Below are 26,861 nucleotides of genomic sequence, written 5' to 3'. Positions count from 1 at the left end.
CATCACACGCGTCCAAGTACTCCACAGCGTGGCTGGCAAGAAAGGGTATAAAAGAAGAAAAACTAATGACATGGCCTCCTCGTTCACCTGATCTGAACCCCATTGAGAACCTGTGGTCCATCATCAAATGTGAGATTTACAAGGAGGGAAAACAGTACACCTCTCTGAACAGTGTCTGGGAGGCTGTGGTTGCTGCTGCACGCAATGTTGATGGTGAACAGATCAAAACACTGACAGAATCCATGGATGGCAGGCCTTTGAGTGTCCTTGCAAAGAAAGGTGGCTATATTGGTCGCTGATTGGTTGTTTTTTTTTGTTTTTGAATGTCAGAAATGTGTATTTGTGAATGTGGAGATGTTATATTGGTTTCACTGGTAAAAATAAATAATTGAAATGGGTATATAATTTGTTTTTTGTTAAGTTGCCTAATAATTCTGCACAGTAATAGTCACCTGCACACACAGATATCCCCCTAAAATAGCTAAAACTAAAAACTACTTCCAGAAACATTCAGCTTTGATATTAATGAGTTTTTTGGGTTCATTGAGAACATGGTTGTTGTTCAATAATAAAATTATTCCTCAAAAATACAACTTGTCTAATAATTCTGCACTGCCTGTAGCATGTCACCAGACTTGTGATTTAACATGACACCTTTTGCTGGGTGGTTATTTGTTCGTCACCCTGTGAGCAGCCTCACGGTGACAAAGCCAAACCAAGTTTCGTGTTTATTATAGTCTAGACACTGATCTGAGGTAACAGGATGATTTAAACTAAGGGATTTAAAAGATCGAGCCAAAACTCAGAGTGACTGAAAGCCTCAGTTTCCTGAAGCCTTATCTCTCCTCTGTGCTGATCCAGCTGATAAAGTCTGTCTGCAGATTTCTGGAGCCTTGGATAAGCAGTTTAAATCATAAACCCTAAATGAACCCTAAGAAATTAACATCTTTAATCTTTAAGCATTTTTATGAGCACTTCCTTGGCAGCCAAACAAGATAACAATGCAAAAGTAAAAGCCTCCATTACATAAACTGCATTGACTCATTCTGCTGTTTTATTGTATATATGTGCTGCAGAGTTACAAGGTGCTGTGCAGTAAAGACTCCATAACATGCACAATATGACATACCACAACTTTATTCATAAAAACAAGCAACATAAACACATCATGAAGGCCACGTAAGTATTGTTTACATTGCAAGCCATAAAGTCAGTTTATCATATTATACAGGCTGCACGAGGAAACAGGTGGGTGGTTTTATCTACTTGCAGACTTTATTATATTACAATTTTACCATATGATTTTTTGGGGCATGTATTAGAATTAGGAGTAGGTTCGGTTTTTTCATCGTCTAGTTTTTCTTTCCCTGGTTCTCCAGAGGTGAATCTGGTGCGTCTTTGGTGCATCTTTCTCTCTCTATGTGCCCCTGAATGATCTTTTTCTAAAACTAATCAGTAGTTTTTAGTTCCTTACCCCAATCACTAAAATCACTACACTTAACCATGTAAAAAAAAAAAAATTAACATATTTAAAAACAATACAAATGGTCTGATAACATTTGTGAGGTCTATGAGCTTTGGTCTCTGATGTGAATGGTGAGATTGTTTGCTCCAAATTAGAACCTGTGCCTTTTAAAAGTTGAAGGTTTTGCCATCCAGGAGTTGCTCATTCATTTTGTGAACCTCATCATCATGATCATCACTATTAGTAAATATGAGATCAATCTGGTGAAGTTATATTTAGGGACACAAAAACATGTGACAGTGACTATGTTACAAACTGCCATGTGTTGAATTGTGATTAATCATGATTATACAGGTCTGTATTATGATCTCAGTTGTGTAACACAATTGTTCATCAACTTAAACATTATGCAGTTAGTGAACTTGATGCCCTTTTACACAGGATTTTACTGAACTTTAAATATACACTCAGCCATGTCACTGGGCACAGATTCAACAAGGTGCTATCATGTCAATATGGACCAAGGTTTCCGTTGATATTGACAGGAAAACATCACAGTTGTTGTGCAGTTTACACGGCTGCACATCCATGGTAAAAAAAACTCCAATTCTACCACGTCACAAAGGTCCTCTACTAGATTGAGATCTGGACACTGTGGAGGTTTTGGGGTAAATAATTTTGAGATCCTGCTGGAATCCTGCTCTTATGGGAACACAGTGGGCAGCTCATACTAAGCGCCAAATCACAACAGAAGTCGCCTCAAGGCGCTTCATAGATACAGAGAAAAACCCAAACAATCATATGACCCCCTATGAGCAAGCACTTGGGCGACAGTGGGAAGGAAAAACTCCCTTTTAACAGGAAGAAACCTCCGGCAGAACCAGGCTCAGGGAGGGGCGGCCATCTGCTGCGACCGGTTGGGGTGAGAGAAGAAAGACAGGATAAAAGACATGCTGTGGAAGAGAGACAGAGGTTAATAACAGATATGATTCAATGCAGAGAGGTCTGTTAATACATAGTGAGCGAGAAAGGTGACTGGAAAGGAAAAACTCAATGCATCATACCTGTAATACCTACAGCATGTTCTAATCGCTCTAATAGGATATTATGGTCAACAGTATTGAACGCTGCACTAAGGTCTAGTAGGACAAGCACAGAGATGAGTCCACTGTCAGAGGCCATAAGAAGATCATTTGTAACCTTCACTAAAGCTGTTTCTGTGCTGTGATGAACTCTGAAACCTGACTGAAACTCTTCAAATAAACCATTCCTCTGCAGATGATCTGTTAGCTGTTTGACAACTACTCTTTCAAGGATTTTTGATATGAAAGGAAGGTTGGAGATTGGCCTATAATTAGCTAAGACTGCTGGGTCTAGAGATGGCTTTTTGAGTAAAGGTTTAACTACAGCTAGCTTGAAGGCCTGTGGTACACAGCTGATTATTAGAGATAGGTTGATCATATTTAAGATCGAAGAATTAATTAATGGCAGGACTTCTTTGAGCAGTTTTGTAGGAATGGGGTCTAAAAGACACGTTGATGGTTTGGAGGAAGTAATTATTGACGTTAACTCAGAAAGATCAATTGGAGAAAAAGAGTCTAACTTAACATCAATGGTACTAAGAGTAGCTTTAGATAATATTACACCTGTGGGATGATTATTGGTAATTTTTTCACTAATGATAAAGATTTTATTTGTGAAGAAGTTCATGAAGTCATTACTAGTTAACGTTAAAGGGATTGTTGGCTCAAAAGAGCTCTGACTTTTTGTCAGCCTGGCTACAGTGCTAAAGAGAAACCTGGGGTTGTTCTTATTTTCTTCAATCAGTGATGAATAGGAAGATGTTCTGGCTTTGCAGAGGGCTTTCTTATAAAGCAGCAAACTATTTCTCCAGGCTAAATGATGATCCTCTAAATTTGTGACACGCCATTTCCTCTCCAGATTACGAGTCATCTGCTTTAGGGTACGTGTTTGAGAATTATACCACGGAGTCAGGTACTTCTGATTAGGGACCTTAGTTTTCACAGGAGCTACAGTATCCAGAGTCATACGTAGTGAGGAGGTGAAATTATTAACAAGATAATCGACCTCTGTTGGGGTAGCGTTCAGGTAGCTGCTCTACTCTGTGTTGGTACAGGGCATTGAAGATGATAACAGTGGGTGGATTATATTCTTAAACTTAGTTACAGCGCTTTCAGAAAGACATCTACTTTGATAAAGTCTACTTATGGGCAGAAATCTGTGCCATCAGAAACTGAATTTGAATAAGTTAAATTTGAATTTGAATTGCTCTGATTGAATCTGAATTGTAACTTGAATAAATGCTTTTGAAAACTGAATTTGAATTAGTCTAATTTGAAATTGAATTTATGGTTTGAAAATGATCATCACTAAATTGAAATTGCATTTTATATTTTGAAAATGAATTGATTTGCTTTGAAACTGCATTTTATCCTTTAAAAATTCATCTCTCGAATAATTTCAGTTTCACTTCTCACCATTCAGTTTCAGTTCTACAATTCAATTTCAGTTCCAAAATTCAGTTTTTCGGAACTTACATCCGGTTCCGGTTCAAGCGCAGATTAATAGAACTACGTTTTACTAGCGGACCGAAAGTGTTACTGACGGGAATCTACAGCCTCTTGAGCTGAATTAAGACTTCAGAAGTCATTCGTCATGTCGAATGACCAGCGGATAAACTCTCAGGTTGGTAATAAATGTATTACATGTATAAGAACAAGCGTCATGTTAACAAATGATAGCCGTAAGGTAACTTTTATGCTTATTGTAGCTGCTAGCTAAAAACGCTAATTTAGCGTAGTTTGCCCTGAATTCAGCTTTGACAACAAATATGATCGACTGTTTCTAGTAGAATTCCAAAGTTGTCATTTTGTACCCTGTCAGAGTACCCCCTCTGTGTGCTTGCAGAGACCCCTACAGTAGGGAAACATGCAAAACGGTGTCCAAACCTTTGTATTTTAGCTTTATTTATGTCTTACACAGCATCCCAACTCTTTAGCCAACTTAATAACTTTAGCTAAAGTGAATAGTTAGTCTAATTCATTAGTGCAGCATTACTGGGTCACCTCTGTTTGAAGTGATATAATGTGATATACAACTATCACTGAAACAGCAAACTTTGTAAATAAGCAAACAACACTTCTCATTCTCTAAACGTTTGGCCACAGCTGTAGATTACACTATCAGTGCTTGTTCACTCTTGACAATAATTACATTTCAAAATTTACTTTGTGCATTTACAGGTAAACAATATCTAATATTTTATCTAAATGACTGCTTTGTCTTTGAAAAGGGTGAAGAGCCTGAGGCCGGTGACAGTCCAGTTCTACTCTAAGTACATCCTTACAGTGGCTCACAGGACAAGGCCACATTCCTGTCCTGCCAGAAGAGAAGAGAAACTTCAGAGTCTTCATGCAGTTCAACCACACCTGTCATATTCCATATGACAGGGGTCTCAAACTCCAGTCCTCAAGGGTCAAAGTGTCATGCAACTTTTCCATGCCCTCGAGGACTGAAGTTTGAGACCCCTGCCGTATGGTGTTCATGCTGTTTTCTACCCCACAGTTACAGCATGTCTGACTGCCTGTTCAGCATATGCAAAAAATATATGATGAGTTTAAGCATGTGATGACTAAGGCCTTCCATTATGGTGTTTGTCATCACATGTCACAGACATCTGGATGATCATTTGGAATAAACAAAAAAACTAAAAACTTGTTACTTCATCTTTTATCTTTATTATTATTATTGTTCTTATTTTACATTTTTCATTGTTAGGCATTGGGTTTATTTGTAGTAGTCCTTTTCCTACTTCTTTCCCTCTTCCATGTCACTGTGTCAGCATCTATGATGTGGGGCGATCGTGGCTCAAGAGTTGGGAGTTCGCCTTGTAATCGGAAGGTTGCCGGTTCGAGCCCCGGCTTGGACAGTCTCGGTCGTTGTGTCCTTGGGCAAGACACTTCACCCGTTGCCTACTGGTGGTGGTCAGAGGGCCTGGTGGCGCCAGTGTCCGGCAGCCTCGCCTCTGTCAGTGTGCCCCAGGGTGGCTGTGGCTACAATGTAGCTTGCCATCACCAGTGTGTGAATGTGTGCGTGAATGGGTGGATGACTGGATATGTAAAGCGCTTTGGGGTCCTTAGGGACTAGTAAAGCGCTATATAAATACAGGCCATTTACCATTTATTTGGGTTTGGAAGTGGAACAGAAAGTAAGGAAATCCAAAGTGCCATTAAAACCAGGAGAGGTTCTTATATTTCAGAATAAGGGATTAATTCAAAAGAAATTACCTCAATGCCATATTTTATTTAGGAACCCTAGAGAGCACTTTGCAAAATAACACATTCTTATAATTTCACCCTCAGATGAGCCAAGCTACGACTGTCAGGGAAGGTGATGTAGGTACAGAGCATATGAGAGTGGTTAAGTTAATGTCTCTTGTCTAGATGAAGGCACAAGAGGGATCAATGGCAAGGCGTAGAGATTCAGTATCTTCAGTCTTCAGTGGACACTCCATTTCTGGCACAAAACACCTGTAACAGATGGTCGATTTAGGAGGTGACCTGACAACTTCAGCCTGTCAAACATAGTAATGGAGCAGTATGTTTAAAAAAAAATCTAATTAAGCATGCACTCAGTACCCTAAGAATTATTATGGTAGTTAAACACAGTGATAGTTGTATATCATATTATATCACTTCAAACAGAGATGATCCAGTAATGCTGCACTAATGAATTAGACTAACTATTCACTTTAGCTAAAGTTATTAAGTTAGCTAAAGAGTTGGGATGCTGTGTAAGACATAAATAAAGCTAAAATACAAAGGTTTGGACACCGTTTTGCATGTTTCCCTACTGTAGGGGTCTCTGCAAGCATACAGAGGGGTACTCTGAGAGGGTACAAAATGACAACTTTGGAATTCTACTAGAAACAGTCGATCATATTTGTTGTCAAAGCTGAATTCAGGGCAAACTACGCTAAATTAGCGTTTTTAGCTAGCAGCTACAATAAGCATAAAAGTTACCTTACGGCTATCATTTGTTAACATGACGCTTGTTCTTATACATGTAATACATTTATTACCAACCTGAGAGTTTATCCGCTGGTCATTCGACATGACGAATGACTTCTGAAGTCTTAATTCAGCTCAAGAGGCTGTAGATTCCAGTCAGTAACACTTTCGGTCCGCTAGTAAAACTAGTTCTATTAATCTGCGATTGAACCGGAACCGAATGTAAGTTCCGAAAAACTGAATTTTGGAACTGAAATTGAATTGTAGAACTGAAACTGAATGGTGAGAAGTGAAACTGAAATTATTCAAGAGCTGAATTTTTAAAGGATAAAATGCCGTTTCAAAGCAAATCAATTCATTTTCAAAATATAAAATTCAATTTCAATTTAGTGATGATCATTTTCAAACCATAAATTCAATTTCAAATTAGACTAATTCAAATTCAGTTTTCAAAAGCATTTATTCAAGTTACAATTCAGATTCAATCAGAGCAATTCAAATTCAAATTTAACTTATTCAAATTCAGTTTCTGATGGCACAGATTTCTGCCCATATCTACTCTCCACCGCTGTGTAATCAATTATTGTAAATGTAAATGTTATCAGGAAATGATCAGACAGGAGAGGGTTTTCAGGAAACACTGTTAAATGTTCAGTTTCTACGCCATATGTTAAAACAAGATCTAGAGTGTGATTAAAGTGGTGGGTGGGTTCTTTTACATTTTGAGAGAAACCAATTGAGTCTAATAACAGATTAAATGCCATGTTGAGGCTGTCATTTTTAGCATCTACATGGATGTTAAAATCACCCACAATAATTATTTTATCTGAGCTCAGAACTAAATCAGATAAAAAGTCTGAGAAATCAGACAGAAACTCTGTGTAAGGCCCAGGTGGACGATAGATGATAACAAGTAAGACTGGTTTCTGAGTTTCACAGCTGGGGTGGACGAGGCTAAGCATCAGGCTTTCAAATGAATTAAAAGTCTGTCTTGGTCTTTCATTAATTAATAGGCTGGTGTGAAAAATTGCTGCCACACCGCCCCCTCGGCCTGTGCTTCGAGATTTCTGGTAGTTAGAATGACTCGGCGATGTTGATTCATTTAAACTAACATAATCATCCTGCTGCAACCAGGTTTCTGTAAGGCAGAGTAAATCGATTTGTTGATCAATTATTAAGTCATGTACTAACAGAGACTTGGAGGAGAGAGACCTAATATTTAATAATCCACATTTCACTGTTTTACTCTTTGGTTCAGATGTGGATACTTTATTGTTCTTTCTTTGTAATTGTTTATGTTTAAGTTGTTTGTTGCTGGTTTTTAGTTTGTGTTTTTGGGAGCTGACACAGTCTCTATGGAGATGGGTTTTTGGGGGGGGTAGCAGGAGGAGAGCAGCTGCAGAGAGGCGTGTAAGACTGCAACTCTGCTTCCTGGTCCCAACTCTGGATAGTCATATTTTGGGGGGTTTAATGAATTTGTCCATATTTCTAGAATTGAGAGCTGCTCCATCCAAAGTGGGATGGATGCCGTCTCTCCTAACAAGACCAGGTTTCCTCCAGAAGGTTTGCCAATTATCTATGAAGCCCACATCGTTTCTGGGACACCACTCAGACAGCCAGCAATTTAAGGAGAACATGCGGCTAAACATGTCGCTCCTGGTCTGATTGGGGAGGGTCAAACACTAAGGTCATCACCACAGTCTGCTCCCCGGACATAGAGGCAATGTCTGTCATGTGCAGACCTTTCTACTTGCCCAGAGAACTGCCTGCAGTGCTAATAACAGCAGTCTACATACCACCAGACACTAATGCTAGCTCAGCCCTTGCATACCTGCACGACATTATCTCCGAACAGCAACGGACATACCCAGAGGGAGTACACATCATTGCAGGGGATTTCAGCAGAGCATGCTTAAGAACTGTGCTGCCTAAATTTGTACAACATGTGAAATGCCCTACGAGAGGAAATAACACCTTGGATCATGTTTACTCAAATATTAAGCAAGCCTACAGATCTGTTCCCCTCCCCCACCTGAGCATGTCCGACCACCTCTCTCTACTCTTTGTCCCGGCATACACACCACTCAGGAAAAGGACAAAGCCCACCATCAGAACCATTAACACCATTTCTGAGGAAGCTCTCGCTCAATTGCAGGACTGTTTTGCTCTCACAGAGTGGAGTGTCTTTGAACAGGATGACCTACAGACTCACACAACCGCAGTGCTGGGTTACATCAAACACTGCATGGACACTGTCACCACGGAAAAGCGGGTCCGGGTCTACCCCAACCGTAAACCCTGGATGACAAGCAAGGTTCAGGCACTGTTAAAGGCACGTAACTCTGCATACAAATCTGGGGACCTCCGAAAAACAAGAACTGATCCCCCTCCCCTATCCATAAAAAGTGACTATGTGGAGAAGGTGTCCTCCTTTAAGTTCCTCGGCACCCACATATCTGAGGACCTATCCTGGTCCACAAACACATCAGCCCTAGTAAAGAAAGCCCAGCAGCACCTCCATTTCTTGAGGGTTCTGAGAAGGAACAGGCTGCAGACTGAACTCCTAGTGTCCTTCTACCGTGCCACTATCGAGAGTGTGCTGGTGCACACCATCCCTGTGTGGTACGCTGGTTGCACAACAGCTGACAAGAAGAGACTACAGAGGGTCATCAGAACTGCAGAGAAGGTGATCGGTTGTCCACTCCCCTCCCTGGACTTAATTGCCAGCTCAAGATGTCTCTCCAGAGCCAGGGCAATTATAAAGGACCACCTCCATCCTAACCACCACCTCTTCAACATCCTGCCCTCTGGAAAAAGGCTCAGATCCATCAGGTGCAAAACCAACAGACTAAAGAACAGCTTCTTCCCGTGGGCTATCAGAACTCTTAATGCAAACTAAGAGTGTGTAAAGACTTCCCTAACACATCCACCCTGACACAGCTGCTGATCATCTATGTGCAATATCTCAGTCTTTCCATGTTCTGTGCAATATTTTTGGCTCATGTGCAATTATTTTGGTCCACACCATGTATATAGTTCCACTCACATATGTATACATATACACTGTTTTTTATTTTATTCTATTTATTTAATTATCTATTTATTTTCCGCCTTTGTTGTATATTGGTTTCTCTTCTTACTTTAGCACCTTTGTGGTTCAGCTACCCAATTTCGCTGTGCAAGAAACTGCACAATGACAATAAAAAACTCTAAGTCTCTAAGTCTAAGTCTAATGAAAAGCACAATGGATCCATGCTCTTTACACCAAATTTTGACCATACCATCCGAATGTTGCAGCAGAAATTCAGATTCAGATAAGGCAATTTTTTCCCATCTTCTGTTGTCCAATTTTGGAGTGTGTGAATTGTAGCCTCAGTTTTCCTGTTCTTTGCTGGCATGATTGGCACCCAGCATAGTTAAATTTGGCTACAGTGTGTCCCAGGGGAGTAATTTCCAGGGAGGTTAAGGGGGTTATGACCCTCCCAATAATCAGACCCAACCAATATAACCCCGCCAATAAAATTATGAATTATCTTGCATACATGGACTGTTGATTTTCTTTACTCGTTTCAGGTATTACCAGCAAAATAGTTGCATGTTTAATCATCTGGGAATTTACCCAGATTTATTTATTTATTTAGACAGATCTCCACCCCCTACAAATGTTCAGCACAAAGGAGGTAAAGGTGGTAGTGGTGGATACAAGGTGATTTTAGTCTTTTTTGCAGAATCTGCATATCTAATGAAATAAAGATGAACTGGGAAACTGGCCTGTTACTGCAGCCAGACAACATTAACCAGACAAGGAAAAATGTAGCACATAAGGAAAAAAAACCCCAAAAGGCAAAATGCTCCAACAAAATATCAAAACAGCAGGAGAAAGGGCAAAATAAAGTTGTGCAATAATCTAATAAAACAGCATTAGATAAAAGTACTGAATGATATTTCAAACCCGGCATGATATCGATTGCTGTCAGAAGCAAAACGTTTCCACTATTATGGTTGCTAATGGAGCACAACTGTAGTTTCAATCATTCAGCAGGTAAATTCAAATAAACTTACTGAAAGTACAAACCTCTTTTGACTTAATGAACTGCTGAGTTTACCTAGTCATTAACGGATTTACCTTTCGGCTGTAAAAGGCTGAGGAGGTATGTCATCACAGACACCCAAGTTTGTGAAAGTGATAACAAGGTGACGTGAGATTTTGAAATTCATATTATACCGATAGGTGTTGGCAGAACAAGCGAAACGCAGCTCAGGCAGTGGCTGAAGTAAAAACTTGGGTGTGGGAGGAGTTCAGAGAAGCCAGGGGAAAAGACTTCTTTGACTCCCTGGAAGAGATTCTGGCAAACTGTCAGGTGACTCATGAGGAAAAAGTGGTGCTCTACCTGCACTGCGTATAGTCCGGGTGGAGTGCTGCTGACTTCAACTGAGAGGGTGTATCAGAGCCCATGGAGATTTATTTTGTCATTAGCAGCCCCCTTAATACAGACACAAGGTATGCTTATGATGAAGATAAGGAACACCTCCCTAGGGAGAGGGAAGTCTGAGCTTCTCTTCTTAGGCTGCTGCCCCAGCGACCTGGCCCAAGATAAGTGGAAGATAATGGATTTTATGTAGAAGGTTACTTTATGTTGTAAAGATTTACAGTTGTAACAGTATGGATTTTTAACTAACACACTGTTTTTGTGTATACATCCCCAGCTCTTACGGTGAGATTGAGGGTTTATTGCCATTAAACCTGAAAACTTCATCAGTTATAGTGTTATCCTTCATTCGGGGGGGTAGTTACACAACCGTTGCAGGAGCTCCGCTAGGGCTGCCCTTTGTCACTAATTCTGTTCATAATATTTATGGACAGAATTTCTAGGTATATTCTAGGTATATAGTTAATTGGTGGAAGGCTTCCATTTAGGTGATCTCAGAATCTAGTCTCTGCTTTTTACCGATGATGTTGTTCTTTTGGCTTCAGGTAGTGGCTTTCACCTCGCCCTCGAGTGGTTTGCAGTCGAGTCTGAAGTGGTGGGAATGTGAATCAGCACCTCAATCTGAGTGCCCACTCCAGGTCAGGGACGAGTTCTTGCCCCAAGTGGAGGATTTTAAGTATCACGGATGCGAACGGCAGAAATTAGCTTTCTCTCTGAAGGGTGGATCATTCGAGTTTGGCCATCCGAGAGTGGCTCAGAGTGGAGGTGTTGCTCCTCCACATCGAAAGGGAGCCATTTAAGTTGGTTGAATTGACAAGGATGCCTCCTGGGTGATGTGCTCCTGCCCCAGGGCAGACCTAGGACATGCTGGAGAGATTATATTTCTCAGCTGGCCTGGGAACGCCAAGGCGTTACCCTAGATAAGCTGGAGGAGGTGGCTAGGGAGAGGGAAGTCCGAGCTTCTCTTCTCAGGCTGTTGCCAAGCGACCTGGCCCAAGATAAGTGGAAGATAATGGATAGATGGAGTTTGAATCCCAGTGACTCTGACAAGGTCAGAGGTCAACTTTTCTGACAATTCATTTCAATTTGATTTGATTTATAAAGCATGAAATCACAACAACAGTCGCCTCAAGGTGCTTTAGATTGTAAGGTAGACCCTACAATAATACATACAGAGAAAAATCCAACAATCATGTGACTTCCTGCGAGCAAGCACTTTGGTGACAGTGGGAAGGAAAAACTCCCTTTTAACAGGAAGAAACCTCCAGCAGAACCAGGCTCAGGGAGGGGCGGCCAATCCTCCAGTTGGGGTGAGAGAAGGAAGAAAGCATAAAAGACATGCAGTGGAAGAGAGCCAGAGATTAATAACAAGTATGATTCAGTGTAGAGAGGTCACACAGGGGCTGTATCCCAATTCAGGGTCTGCAGCCTTAAAGGCCGCATTTTAAGGCCGATTACGTCGTAGCGACGCGACGAAGGCTGTCCCAATTCAAAGGCTGCTCGAAATGTGGCCCTCAAATGCATCCTTCATTTCCCTGAACTTTAAGGATGTGGCGGTGTAAACTTCGTGGCCCAAAATATCCCAGAATGTGTGGATAATTTTGCCGAAAAAAAACGGCGGATGAGGGGCGGCCGAAGAGTAAACTTTAAGTAAGTACTGAATATTATGTCACTTATTTGTGTGCAAATGTTTAATAACGAAGAACATTAAAACATTACTGTTGGCCACATGTCGGCAAAGTTATGTGACATTAGTGACGTTTGTACTAACTTGGTTTTAAAGCCTTTACTTTAAAATATACGCTGTTCAATAGCTGAGCTTAATCTTACAGGGAATGATCAAAGCTCATGTAGAAACAAACACAGAAATGAACAAAATATTTTCTCCTTCATTTTTGTCAAACAAAGCTGTATGACACGTTTCCAGCTGTTAGTATCATGGTTGCTAGGCAACCTGGGCAGCGCGACAGAGGCTAGACTGTCCCATTTCACAAGCCTCACACTTCCGGTCTTAGAGTAAGTGGCCCTTGTGGACCGTTAAGGCTGCGTACTTTAAGGCTACAGACCCTGAATTGGGATACAGCCGGAGTGAGTGAGAAGGGTAACTCAAGAAGAAATACTCAATGCATCATGGGTCACTGAGATTTTCAAGTTTATACCATAAATAAATCTACTAGGAGGCTGAGGGTTAGCACCAGCGACTGCAAGTATTTTTAAACCCCCCAAAAGGAGATTCAACTTCCTAAGATGAATAGTAATTAGAAGAAAATATACTGAAGGCAAAGTTTTTATTATGAATAGCTAATCATTCTTGGTTGTATCCAATCATAATCGTGTCCTTGTTGTTTCATCCAAGTAAGAAACAGTTATTCTGCTGTTTCTCTAACTTGTGCCTCCTCTCTCCTCCTGCCAGTGTTCTGTAAATTAATCTCAGCACAGCATGCTAAAGGATGTCTCACATTGCTAATAAGAGAAGGAAAAACAATACACAATCACTACAAGTCAAAGTCAAAAGTCAAAGTCAAAGTCAACTTTATTTGTCGATTCTGCCACATGTACAGGACATACAGAGAATAGAAATTGCGTTACTCTCAATCCCTAGATAAATAGCAAATGAACATTTAAATATATTTAAATATAAAAGTGATTAAAAATGCAAGTAAAATAATTAAAAAGTAAAAATTTAAATAAATACAATTTTACATATAACAAGAAAGCTATACAATATACAATATAATGGGTAAGTGACATTGAGTGTAAACCAGGCAGAGTAGTGCAAATAGGCAAATAGTGCAAATGGAGATTTAGTAATGTACGGTAAGAGAAAGTGTAACAACAAAGTCTTATGAGGTAATGGCAGTCCAATGCTCCACAAAGTGACTGGTAACTGGTGCAGGCCAGTGAGTGAGTCAGAGAGTGTGTGTGTTTGTGTGTGTGTGACAGAGTTCAGTGAGACCGTGGAGGAGAGAGGGGAGAGGGGGCAGAATCGGGAGGGAGTTAAGCTTCCTGACAGCCTGATGGATGAAGCTGTCCTTCAGCCTGCTGGTCCTGGCCTGGAGACTCCGCAGTCTCCTCCCCGACGGCAGCAGCTTGAAGAAGCTTTGCATTGGGTGCGTCATGGTCCTGAGTCTGCTGACTCAGTGTTTTGTGTTTCTTTATGCTTTTGTTTATTCTGAGTATGTTTTCTGTTATGATTTGCCATTTGTTAGGTTTCTGTTCTGTGCCTGCCCTGGTCCTACTGTCTGCTTGTGAATCTGTCTGTTTAGTTCAGTGTCGTGTCTGGTTCTCTGTGTCTGAGTTTCCTGTTTTATTCTGAAGGTCCCCGTCTCGTGTGAGTGTGTTCAGTTTTGTCACGGTCTGGCTGGCAGACCGTGGGGATGTGGGGAAAGGAGGACCCAAAACGCAGACTCTGCGATGCAAACAGTGCTCTTTATTTACAGTGGAAAGCTGTAAACACAATAACTCCCCGTTGCTCCCTCGAACCCCGTGCGCGTGCTCCCCGCTGTTGTGTTTCCGCACCCCCGTGCGTGCTGCCTCTCCGGACCACTCCTCCTCCTGTAGGGAAACCAGAGACGCAGCCGTCAACACTAACCAGCACATATACGCACAGCACAGACCTACGCTAACACACACTGACTTGGTAAGATAACTCAATGATCCCGCGCCGGTGGGAGCTCCAACTCTCTCCTAAGTAGCTCCCCCGACGAGCCCTGATCACCAACAGGTGTGGCATGAACTTCAGGTGTGGCCAGTCCTTCTGCAGGGCCACACCCCTCAGGCCTGCAGGTGGCTGAGCTCCATCCTCCAGCCACACCCGCAGACATACACACCCATACCCTGCCTATACATATGAGTGGGACACAGACTAACACAGCACAGTGCAGAAAAACACACACATCACCAAAATAATAATAACAACAATATCAACGGGAGGTGAGTCAAAACTGCTCACGGACCCCGAGTCCTCCAAAGCTGGGTCCGTGACAGTACCCCCCCTCTAAGGGTCGGCTCCCGACGACCCGAAAACAAAAACACAAACCAAAAACCACAGCACAACCAACCCAGGGCGGGCGGCGGGAGGTCCAGGACGGAGGGCCAGAACCAAAGCCCACAAAAGAAACAACCCCCCCAAGGTCACAGTTCCAAAGTCCGACCGCACCCCCTGCAACGGAGCAAAAAAGGAAAAAACGCCACAAAACAGTCTCAGGCGGCCCATCATTACAAAAAGAGTTCAGGGGGCCTACCTCGAGTCCAGTGGCGGCAACGTTGCAGCTCCGGCGGACGGCCACGGGTCCGGCAGCAGCAGCAAAACAGTTCTGGGGGCCTGCCACTGCTCCAGTGGCGGCGGCACTGCTGTCCCTCCGGTGGCGGGGCCTGGGTCCAGTAGCGGCGGCGCTGTTGCAGCTCCAGCGGCGAGCCCCGGGCCCAGTAGCGGCGGCGCTGCTCCCCAGGCGGCCTGCCCGGAATCCAGTGGTGGTAGCGGCGCTGCTGCTCCTCCGGCGGCCTGTCCCGGGTCCGACGACGGCGGCGCTGCTCCCCAGGCGGCCTGCCCGGAATCCAGTGGTGGTAGCGGCGCTGCTGCTCCTCCGGCGGCCTGTCCCGGGTCCGACGACGGCGGCGCTGCTCCCCAGGCGGCCTGCCCCGAATCCAGTGGCGGCGGCGCAGCTCCGGTGAACAACGGCGAGGTATGGTACAAGGCCGATGACACGCCGATCGATGACACGCCGGTGGCTGACGCGCCGGTCGCTGACGCAGACGCGCTGGGCGTAGCTGGCGTGGAGGGCGCGCTAGACGTGATGACCCGTCAGACTTGCTGACCTCCAGTTCAGGCTGAGCGGGTCTCTCCGGACCTCCAAGCTCCTCCGGTGGCAGCGCGGGCTCCACAGGCTCGCCGAGCTCCTCCGGCTCGACCAGCTCCACCGGCACGCCGAGCTCCTCCGGCTCGCCGAACTGCTCCCGCTCCAGCTCGCCGAGCTCCTCCGGCTCGCCGAACTGCTCCCGCTCCGGCTCGCCGAGCTCCTCCGGCTCGCCAAACTGCTCCCGCTCCGGCTCGCCGAGCCGCTCCGGCACGCTGAGCCGTTCCGGCACGCCGAGCCGCTCCGGCACGCTGAGCTGTTCTGGCACGCTGAGCTGTTCCGGCACGCTGAGCTCCTCAGCTGGCGGTGCGGGCTCCTCCAGCTCGCTGAGCCCCTCAGCTGGCGGTGCGGGCTCCTCCAGCTCGCTGAGCACCTCCTGCTTGCTGAGCTCCTCCGGCTCGCTGAGCTCCTCCGGCTCACAGGGCTCCACGGCTGGCCGTGCGGGCACCTCCTGCTCTCTGAGCTCCTGCTCCGCCTCGCTGAGCTGCTCCTCCCGCTCTCCGGGCTCCTGCTCTGGCTCGCAGGGCTCCACGGCTGGCCGTGCGGGCACCTCCCGCTCTCTGAGCTCCTGCTCCGCCTCCCGCTCTCCGGGCTCCTGCGCCGGCTCGCAGGGCTCCACAGCTGGCCGTGCGGGCATCTCCGGCTGCGCTTCAGCCACAGATGGATGATCCGGAGGCGAAGATGGTGACGCGGTGTCCGCAGGTGGGGAAGGTGAAGGTAGAATAGGTGATGCGGACAGCAAAGCCGAGAGTACTGTGGTTGCTGCAGTCGGACGGAACTCTGGTAAAGAAGTGGCTGCAGAGGGCGGAGGCGACGATGGTGTGGCAGCTACTCCCGGTAGACTGGACAGCGATGCAGGGACAGATGGGTGAAATGATGGCAGAGGTGGTCCAGCCGGCATATCGACCTCCAACTGAGGATGAAGGTGAGAGGCTGACTGGACTGAAGACTGAGCTACCAGCTGGGCAGCAGGCTGAGGTGAGGGTGAGATGGCTATTATGAAGGGTGGAGAGGATGAAAATGTTACAGCTGGCTCAACAAATTCCAGGGGTCCAGAGGCAACTGAGACCTCCAGTTTGGCCTCTGGGGAGGCCCTGGGGAGAACCTCCGTCTCCATACGGTCAGACTGAGCCAAAAAGTCATTTGGGTCTGTATGCTCGGAACTCCCCAGCTCCCAGCTTACAGTCTCAGAGGGAACATTTTCTGAGTCTTTGGAGGTACAGCAAACAGTTTCTATTTTCGTGTTTACAGGAAGGGAATTCATAACACCGGCAGGGTCCATTTTACTCACTGTGGCGTCCAGAGCCGCTGGTCCTGAGTCTTCGACCAGCACAGGAGTGAGTGTGGATGTGGTTGAACGCTGCTTGCGAGGACGCCTTCTCCTCCGTGAAGGCGGGGCCGCGTGCATGGAAATCCGCTGTTCATCTGTGTTTTGATTGTCAATGACAGGGTTTATTATTGAAACAATATAGTCTGGTTTACTCACTGCGGTGATGAGCGCTGTCGGTCCGTTGCCAGCTGACCGGGCTGAAACCGCAGGAGTAGGTTGAGGCGTAATGGAATGGCGGTGGAGAGTGCGGCATGCCTTCTGTAATGGCGGATCAAACGATTGTGCCGCGAGCATCGACGGGAAAGCCCTCCGCCGACGCGTGAAAAACCAAGCGGCAAGAGTCTCTAGGAGAGCAGCCGAACTGTCCGTGCTCGGACCACCCAAGCCAAATAGTTCAAAACTCGAGCTCTCCCTTAAACTAGCGACCAGGTGCCTAAGTTTGTTAATGTCCAGAATGTTCGTGGTGAAGGTAGTGGATGAGAGATAATTGTCAAAGAACACCACCTGTATATGTCTCTTGGGTGGGTCTACAGCCTGGATTACGCTCCGGCAGTACTCCCATAGCTGCGTGAGCGATCTCTCCTCCGTGGCAACTCCTGAGTTTGCTGGGTCCATGGTGGTTGGCGGGATCATTCTGTCACGGTCTGGCTGGCAGACCGTGGGGATGTGGGGAAAGGAGGACCCAAAACGCAGACTCTGCGATGCAAACAGTGCTCTTTATTTACAGTGGAAAGCTGTAAACACAATAACTCCCCGTTGCTCCCTCGAACCCCGTGCGCGTGCTCCCCGCTGTTGTGTTTCCGCACCCCCGTGCGTGCTGCCTCTCCGGACCACTCCTCCTCCTGTAGGGAAACCAGAGACGCAGCCGTCAACACTAACCAGCACATATACGCACAGCACAGACCTACGCTAACACACACTGACTTGGTAAGATAACTCAATGATCCCGCGCCGGTGGGAGCTCCAACTCTCTCCTAAGTAGCTCCCCCTACGAGCCCTGATCACCAACAGGTGTGGCATGAACTTCAGGTGTGGCCAGTCCTTCCGCAGGGCCACACCCCTCAGGCCTGCAGGTGGCTGAGCTCCATCCTCCAGCCACACCCGCAGACATACACACCCATACCCTGCCTATACATATGAGTGGGACACAGACTAACACAGCACAGTGCAGAAAAACACACACATCACCAAAATAATAATAACAACAATATCAACGGGAGGTGAGTCAAAACTGCTCACGGACCCCGAGTCCTCCAAAGCTGGGTCCGTGACAAGTTTACTTTTCCCCGTCAGCTCCGATTTCTCCCAGGTGTGTTGCCCTCGGGTCTCTCATCCCCTTATTACCGGTGTGTGTATTTAAGCCCTGTGTGTTCTCCAGCCTGTTGCCGGTTTGTCTGTGTCTCTCTGCCCCGCACCCCGTTTCTTATGCTCTCAGGTTTGTCATTTAGTTTTCCCAGTTTAGGTTTCTCCAGTTGTTTGTCATTCCTCACCGTCTGTTCTGTCACTGCCACTTCTGTAAATAAATGTCACTCTCATCACCAGTCCACTGCCTGCACTCTGGTCAGAGTAAGTGCTGATTCAACTTCAAGTAAAAGTGAAAAAATTCAGGCTCTGAACTCAACATAGAAAAGTAAACAGCAGCTCTTTGGAGGATATTTGTTTCAGGTAATGGCTGCCCAGCTAACTGGACCTCATGCCATATTAATAAAGTAGTAAAATGAACACAGTACAAGAAAATACAAACTGTATTTCATCCTAAATTTAAATTCTTCAGTTTGAACATCTGGTATCCAGAACACAAAGAAAGAAAAAAGGGAATTAAAGAGCTATATTTGCTGTTGCCTACATTGTAGATGACTTTGTCTCCACAACAGGTTCGACATGTGTGGGAAACCTAAGATCGGGTGTAGTGGTGGATAAAAAAAACAAAACAAAAAACAAACAAACACAGAAATAAGTAGCAAAGCATTTCTACAGTGACCTTCAGTAGACTTTGTGTACAGGCTATGCTGTGCTGAGCTGCTTCTGGCTTTTGTGGATTTAGTCAAGTGAATTCGACAAGATAAAAGCAGATGTTTAACAAACCATCATGATTTCCCAACCCCGGGCAGTGTAGAGCTGGTATAAAATGGGAAAACAGTGAGTGGCTCTAATCAGCATCATCAGTTTTAATTCAAATTGATGTCTGCTATGTAACCTAACACTGACGATGAAGAACACCGCTGCTTTGTTTTAAGACTGGCTGTGTGGCGGACAGGAGCAGGACTCACAAAGCAGAACTAAGAGACAAAGGAAGAACTAAAAGCAACTTTAACAAGGTACAAATTAATGGAGGTCAAACACAGAACCCAAAACTATCAAATGTCGAGGGAAACAAGGAACACACGACGCACAAAGCATGAAGGACACCACAACAAAGGGAGACTGAAACAACAGACACACACAGTAATGAGGGAACATGCAACAGGTGGGAGAAAAGCTGAAACCAATTACTGAAGAGAAGAGAGAACAAAATACAAAGAAAAATAGACAGGCGGTCACCAAAATAAAACAGGAAATGACTGACACTGAGACCCATACTGAGACACACAAGCTTGACACAGGCAGAAAAAACACAGAGAAGACCGAGGGAACAGAATGGGAACGCCAGAGGGGCTGACCTAAGGATTTAGAAACTCAGAACTAAAGGCATGAAACCACAGCATTGAATGGGACTGGTACCAGGTTTAAGGGGAAAAAAACCCAAAACACATTAAAAGTACAAAATCAGAAAATCCCTCAAACATCACAAAACTCAAAACTAGCATTTTGCCCAGCAGTTTCATGCATTTAGAACAACAACATGTAAGTATCCTTCAGTTTATTTTGCATGAATATTAAGAATAAGGATAAAACATAATTTAGCAACATGTTGTATATCAATCCAATATTTATTTAAAATGACTGAGGACATCAATGATCAGTCCTCATCTCCTCTTCCTCTCCTGTCTTACTTTCATCATAGTACTATAAACGATGCACCTTTGTATGTGATAAGTACTGGCGATGGATACACCAATACGATTACCTTTTATGTGTTTTTGCTCTGTTTAGGATTAAATTTTTGTTTGGTGTTAAGTGACATAAAATAATAGGTCCTCTCAAATTTCTTAAACCTAAAGTAATGAGGAGTACAATTATTTAGTTACAAGGGGCTAAAAATACATAATTATTAAATGTTTTTGCATTATTCCTCTGACTCTAAACAAAACTTGGTGTGGGAGTAAGAGGCTGAATGTTACGGTACCACCTCAATAAACCTTGGGTGAGAGCGATACATCTGGTGCTTGGGAGTCTACACAAACCTCACGATATTCAGTGGAAAGCTGTTGTCTTTCATTCCTGTTAAATTAAATCAGCTATTTTCCTAACAGGTCTGGGGTCCGTTCCCAAAAAATGAATCACTACGGTGGAAACAATGAAGTTGTATTCGAAGTCAGCTTAAGTTCTTAATGCCAACTGAATCAGGTTTTCTCATATATGAGATAAACTTAATTCACATTTTCAGAGTTTTTGAATCAACTTTGACGCTTAAAGCCAAGAATTGGCTGAATGTTGTCTGAATATTCTAGAGGGAAAAGAAAGTTTTAATTCGAAATAAGTCCAACATGAAAAAAGGAAAAATTCATGTCTTTTGTCCTCATCCTTCCCTCACCCCCTACCGATTCACTCCTCCCTGAACCTGGTTCCACTGGAGGTTGCTTCCTGTTAAAGGGAGTTTTATCTTCCCACTGTTGATAGGTGCTTGCTCATTGGGAATCATCTGATTGTTGGGATTTCTCTGTATTTTTGTGGGGTCTTTACATTACCTTAGGCACCTTGGAGCGACTTTTGTTGTGATTTGGTGCTGTATAAATAAAACTTAATTAAACAGCACTGAAAAAATGCAGAAACAGAAGGAACTAAAACTGCTTCTACTAAAACAAAAAAGTACAAAAAAAATTGAATCAGCACTTTATCTTATGTGTTATAATTCGGGAGATTCTTTGACTTTCTTTTAGTGCCAACTCTGTAATCAGCTCAGTGTCTGCCAACCTTTCATTAAACTGGCAGAACGAGTATTTTTAGGAACGGTTCCACAAATCGACAAAACCACTGAGAAGATATGAACACCATCTGGTAACAGCATAAGAAGCCCCCACATGTGAAAGAGTAACTCAGACATGGTTGTGAAAGATTTGCTTTCATCTTCTTTCAGCTCTAGGTTGCTCTTCTAATTTTCTTGATTTAATTTACATTAACACAGACTTTCACAGCCTATTGGATTTCTTATCTTAACCTTTGATCTAATTTCAAACACATGCAAACTTTCCCCTCTGCAGTAATGTGATCTCACTCCTTATTTCTCGTCTATGTGCGGCACCTGTGTCACACATGATCCAAATTGGCGAACTGGAAACCCCAGTTGGAAGTTTACTCATTGGGTGACGGCTGATTTGAGCTTATTTGTTTGTTTGCTTGAATTTATGATGACAGTTTGTTCAAACCTGAGGAATGAAGGCAGCTTTTGCTATCATCATATGCATAACTATGCAATGATGGAAGGTCTAAAATGAAAACTTCACAGAAACCCACTCTGGGTTCTCATCTGAGTAACCGGCAGGTAAGATGGTAGGGATTACATTTTAGTTTTAAACAGTCCAAATGCGGACTTTGTGTTCTTCTATAACATTGTTTCATCACAGGAACGACATTCGGGAAAACCCATTAAACATCTGTCTGATCATTTCACTTCCCACACATTCATCTCTCCAAATTTCCCATAATTTATACTCCTGCATTTTAGAAGCCTTATGAAAGGATACAGACTCTAACGATGAAACCTCGATCAGCACGAGCCTACAACTACACCAGATGTGGATCAAATACCCTGCTGAAAGTAGTCTGAACCTAAAAAGAAACATTTGTGTGTAATTTTTTATTTTTTAACAGCTTTTTTTCTTTTATAACTGCTTTATTCTTTCATTTATATTTAGTATGTTGACAATTTGTATGTTGTATTTTTCATACAATGCTTGGTCTCAGTTTTTCATAATGTTTGTTTTTATGTCGAAGCCGTTGTAAAGCATTATTATTATTATTATTATTATTATTATTATTATTATGTTGGACTTCCTCACTGGCAGAACTCAGGTGGTGAGGGTGGGTAGGTGCATCTCCAACCCCATCACCATCAGCACGGGAGCGCCACAGGGGTGTGTCCTCTCGTCACTGCTGGTGGCGGAAGGAGTCAGCACAGAGACTACAAGCCCATTATCATTAATGGAGCTCCAGTGGAGAGGGTGCAGTCCTTCAAGTATCTCGGTGTCCACATCTCCTCAGACCTGACATGGTCTGCCCACATTCAGGTCCAGACCAAAAAGGCTAGGCAGCACCTGTACCACCTACGACAACTGAGGAAGTTCAGGGTCTCTCCAGTGATCCTCAGGACTTTCTATACAGGCGCTGTGGAGAGCATCCTCACACAGAACATCACATCCTGGTATGAAAACAGCTGTGTCAAGGATAACAAAGCTATTCAGAGAGTGATCCGTATGGCAGAATGCTGCTGCAGGACTGCTCTCTTTTCCCTACAGGTCATTTACTTCAGGAGATGCTGGACTAGAGCAACTCAGATTTTGAAGGACCCGTCCCATCCCAGCAACGAACTGTTCCAACTTCTAAAATCAGGCAGAAGCTTCCGCACCATCCGAAGAAGAACAGAGAGGCTCAAGAGGAGTTTTTACCCTCAGGCCATTCGTGTGTAGAATCGGAAATGGAATCGACAGTTATCAGTGAGGGGGGACGACCACCCTCAGGACAAAAAACAGCTTTTTGTGTCAGCTGTTTTTTATTGTTATTACATTTATTCTACTGTACAGTTGAACATTTAAACATGGGTGTTTTTGGGGGATTGACTCATTTTTGGGTCCAGTCATGAGTGGCCTCTAGAACTGCATTTTTCTGTTGTTGTTGGGGTTTTTTTGGCACTTCCACGTTGGCTTCACTTTTTTTAGCGTGTACAGCGCTGAATCATAAGTTTATGAGAAGAGAGTGTAATTTTTTCTGGCTTTTTTTGGAAATGCGTCCGCAGTTGCTCCTGAGCTTTCCCTCCAATCCTTTTATGTTGAAAACGTTCAGTCCAGTGAAGCCATTTGTGGTGGGTGTGCGGTCAGAAACTGAATGCGCTGTAAGTAAACCATGAGTCACTGACGGAGCGGTCGGACCACAAGCATCTCCACAGGTAGCATGTTCACCAGTTTTGTTTGGGAGCTTTGGTCTCCACGGAGACTGCTAAACACCTGACTCGACTTGGGTTTACTCAGCAGTTCTGTGTTTAACTCGCAGCAGATGGGAATGGACTCCAGAGCAGTTGGAAACTATAACAGACTCAAATTCTGTGTAACTAAGCTTTGTTGTGTCCTAATGTAAACACGGCCATTTCCTGTAAATTACTCCACAGGTCATCTGACACCTGCGGGTTATTTCCAGAGAAAGGTTGACCAGAAAAAAAAATCTGAGCTCACAAAACACTTTGTCTCATTGGGGCCTTTTATCAGATTTCACGTTTCCTTGCAAGAGGCAGTTCTCTCCTGAATTTAAATTTATCATTTGGCTTCATTTATTCAACTCTTTGATTACAACACAACAAACAAAACATCAAGCAGGCCCAAAAGCAAATGCACTGCAGTCTGAAACACAGTTTGCCTTTTTGCAATTAAAAGCATTTGAGTATTTGAAAACTTGGCTTGAAAAAGTTTCAAATTTGTTGACATAGAATAGATATCTGTAACAGAGTTAAAAATGCTGATGTCGATTTAAAGTGCCGTGTTGTGTTCGGTACTTCTTTGTGCAGGTTTAAATGAGTTTCCATGGATCAGGACAAGATTAAGTGTAGCTTGTAATAAAAGTGAGGTCTAGACAGCGTTTAGTCAAAGACATTTCTTTAGTAATGCAACCCTGAAGTACCTGCAGCAACAATGAGAGCTGCTTGAATTCTCCAAATGTGAAGTTTCTTCACTCGTGTCTTTGCACACTTTACGTTTACACACCTATACTGCATCCAGCCATTAGCAATTATTTATCTCCGGCTCTTTCTGCCATAATCTGCTTTTTGTCTCGTCTCCCTCCCATCACCCTCAACGACCCGTGGCAGATGACTGTCCCCCTGAGCCTGGTTCTGCCGGAGATTTCTTCCTGTTAAAAGGGAGTTTTTCTTTCCCACTGTTGCCAGCGGTGGTTCACTGTTGTTTTACTCCCTAAAAAAGACATTTTGAAAAAATAAACAAAAATGTTCTTGTGACCCGTGGTAGGTACCTATTTAAAATAGGACAGAGCCATAGGCGCACAGCCAGTTAAAGAGTTTAATTTTTAATACAAAATTAAAAAAAAAGTAACAGTGTAACAGCAGCACCTAAAACCAATTAAAAACTTTACTTGCGGGGAACTGTTTAAGAACAAATCGACATATCACACACGCGTTAAAAAGTGACGGCAACTCTCAGATAACCCCAAAGACACTATAGGCCCACCGCAGTGCATGCAAAACGCTGCAAGACAAAAACAAAAAATCATATCTTCATGTCAGTCTTCTGACATGGAGATATGATCCCTGATGAACCCCCCAGTCCTTCTATCTCTGACACAGTCGTGCATTTCCACTGTTTTTTTGTTTGTTTGTTTTTTTTGTTACAAAAACTGAAAACTAATGATGTTGAAGCTTTGTGTCTATTTGTGGTTATTTGCATAGATGTTCGCCATTGGTTGTTTTTGTGTGTTTTCATTCCAAAAGTTTTTAATTAAAAATTTCACTTGTAGTGAAACTACTAAATGTTTTTCTTAATTTTTTAATTAGGAAAATTTTTTAAATGAATTACTCGCTTTGCTTATGTTCAGCTTATTTTAAAGTTTTCAGTTTTAACTTTCTCTGGTGTTACTTCTGCTTTCCAAATGTGTCATTTTACAAGCATTAATTTCACTAAAAGCAAAAGAAACGCTGAAATAAAACGTGTTTTGAAAGTATTTAGCAGTGGATACCAACTCTTCCCGTCTTCTTTTATTGTCTGGAGAGTGCTTGACATTTTCAGAATAATAAAGATGTTCTGTTTTTGTCTCTGGGTAATATTATGATGATATATGGATGCTACTCGAGCAAGTCATTGATGGATGAAGTTCTTTTACCATCTGCATCCTCTTTATTTCTTAGAAACTTGATGGATTTATTTATTTATTTTTTTAGAGCAGATTAAAAGCACATTGCTGTCACACTGTGAGCGGTTTCACACAGAAAATGTTTGTTACTCTGCTTACTCGGGATTTATATGTGAGTGCCAGTGTTTAAAAAAAAAGAATCAGAAAAAACATTACATGAATTGCACAATATAAATGAACAAAAGTATGCAGACAGGCATATTTGGTCTGGGGACATTTTTCAAGAGCACTTTTGGACCTCCATTTCAAAGAAAGGCACCAATGTTACCATTTTATATTAATCTTATTACTTGAGACACAAGTTCTACTTGGAAGTTTATGTAAGTGCTGTGTCCCCTTTGTTAAATGATGAGTTACAGGCCCATCAATAATCCCATGTCCTTGTCCCAGCATCTGCCGTATTGATTTTTTTTGTTTTCTTTAAATAAGTTGTCACGCTCATATCACAGTACAGTTTTGCAGGTGCTCCAGACACCAGATATTTTAACACTTAAGTAATGATGACTCACTGTTTGGCCAAAGGCTTCAGTGTGCAGATTAAGCTCATTATCTTGATTTTAGTTTTTTTGGAGCCAAATAATCCAAACCATGCAGCAAAGATTAATGACTCAACTGTTACGGATGGATCATTTTAAACACTTTCTTGCGTCTGCCTTCTGACGCTCGGTGTCAAACACACCACAGATATTAAACAACAAATTGTTTTATATTAGAGAAACCTCAAACAATGTAAATGATTAGAATCATATTTTTTCCCAGTTGAAGCAGAAGGCAAAAAATGGAAATGTCTTGTAAAATGAGGCTGTTGGCTGTTACACCTGTTACATCTGACTACATCATTACGAGTGAAGTCCAACACGGAGTGTGGAAGATGATAAATCGGCTGTGTCTAAAATCTGGAGCAAGTACAAACAAATCAAACTTTTAAGGTTATAAAAGGAAAACATGGGTGACATCATGCACACAATGTTCCACGTTCAAATCACAGATTTGTATGCTTTCACGCTTCATGAACAAATATCAGCCTGTCTGTAATAGGTCATTTAAAAATCAATACTACTACTAATAAGATTTATAATCATCATCATCACCTTTTGATGATTATTTGCAGTTTTCCAAAACATAAGCCAGAAAATGCTCATCAGTAACAAAACCTAAATTCCACATAGAGAAAATAAACCCTAAATGGGCCGGTGTCTGTTTTGGTAAATGGCCTGCTTTTGCTAGTCCCCCCTAGGGACCCCAAAGCGCTTTACACACCCAGTCATCCACCCACACATTCACACACTGGTGGAGGCAAGCTACAGTTGTAGCCACAGCTGCCCTGGAGCAGACTGACAGAAGCGAGGCTGCCATATCGCACCATCGGCCCTTCTGGCCAACACCAGTAGGCGGTAGGTGAAGTGTCTTGCCCAAGGACACAACGACCGAGACTGTCCGAGCCGGGGCTCGAACCAGCAACCTTCCGATTACAAGGCAAACTCCCAACTCTTGAGCCACGATTAGGAATGGGTATCGTTT

General features: G+C 43.3%; 1 long non-coding RNA gene across 1 annotated transcript; it reads left to right on the top strand.

Moving 5' to 3' along the window:
* The first annotated feature begins 4,033 nt into the window (after positions 1-4,033).
* On the top strand, positions 4,034-5,206 carry LOC145420711 (uncharacterized). The gene is made up of 2 exons (XR_013902032.1): positions 4,034-4,171; positions 4,779-5,206. It is a non-coding gene; the product is annotated as an uncharacterized LOC145420711 (long non-coding RNA).
* Positions 5,207-26,861: the final 21,655 nt, after the last annotated feature.

Source organism: Astatotilapia calliptera, chromosome 15 (genome assembly GCF_964374335.1).
Source record: "Astatotilapia calliptera chromosome 15, fAstCal68.1, whole genome shotgun sequence".
Classification (NCBI taxonomy): Eukaryota; Metazoa; Chordata; class Actinopteri; order Cichliformes; family Cichlidae; genus Astatotilapia; species Astatotilapia calliptera.
This window is presented reverse-complemented; position numbering and strand designations above follow the sequence as displayed.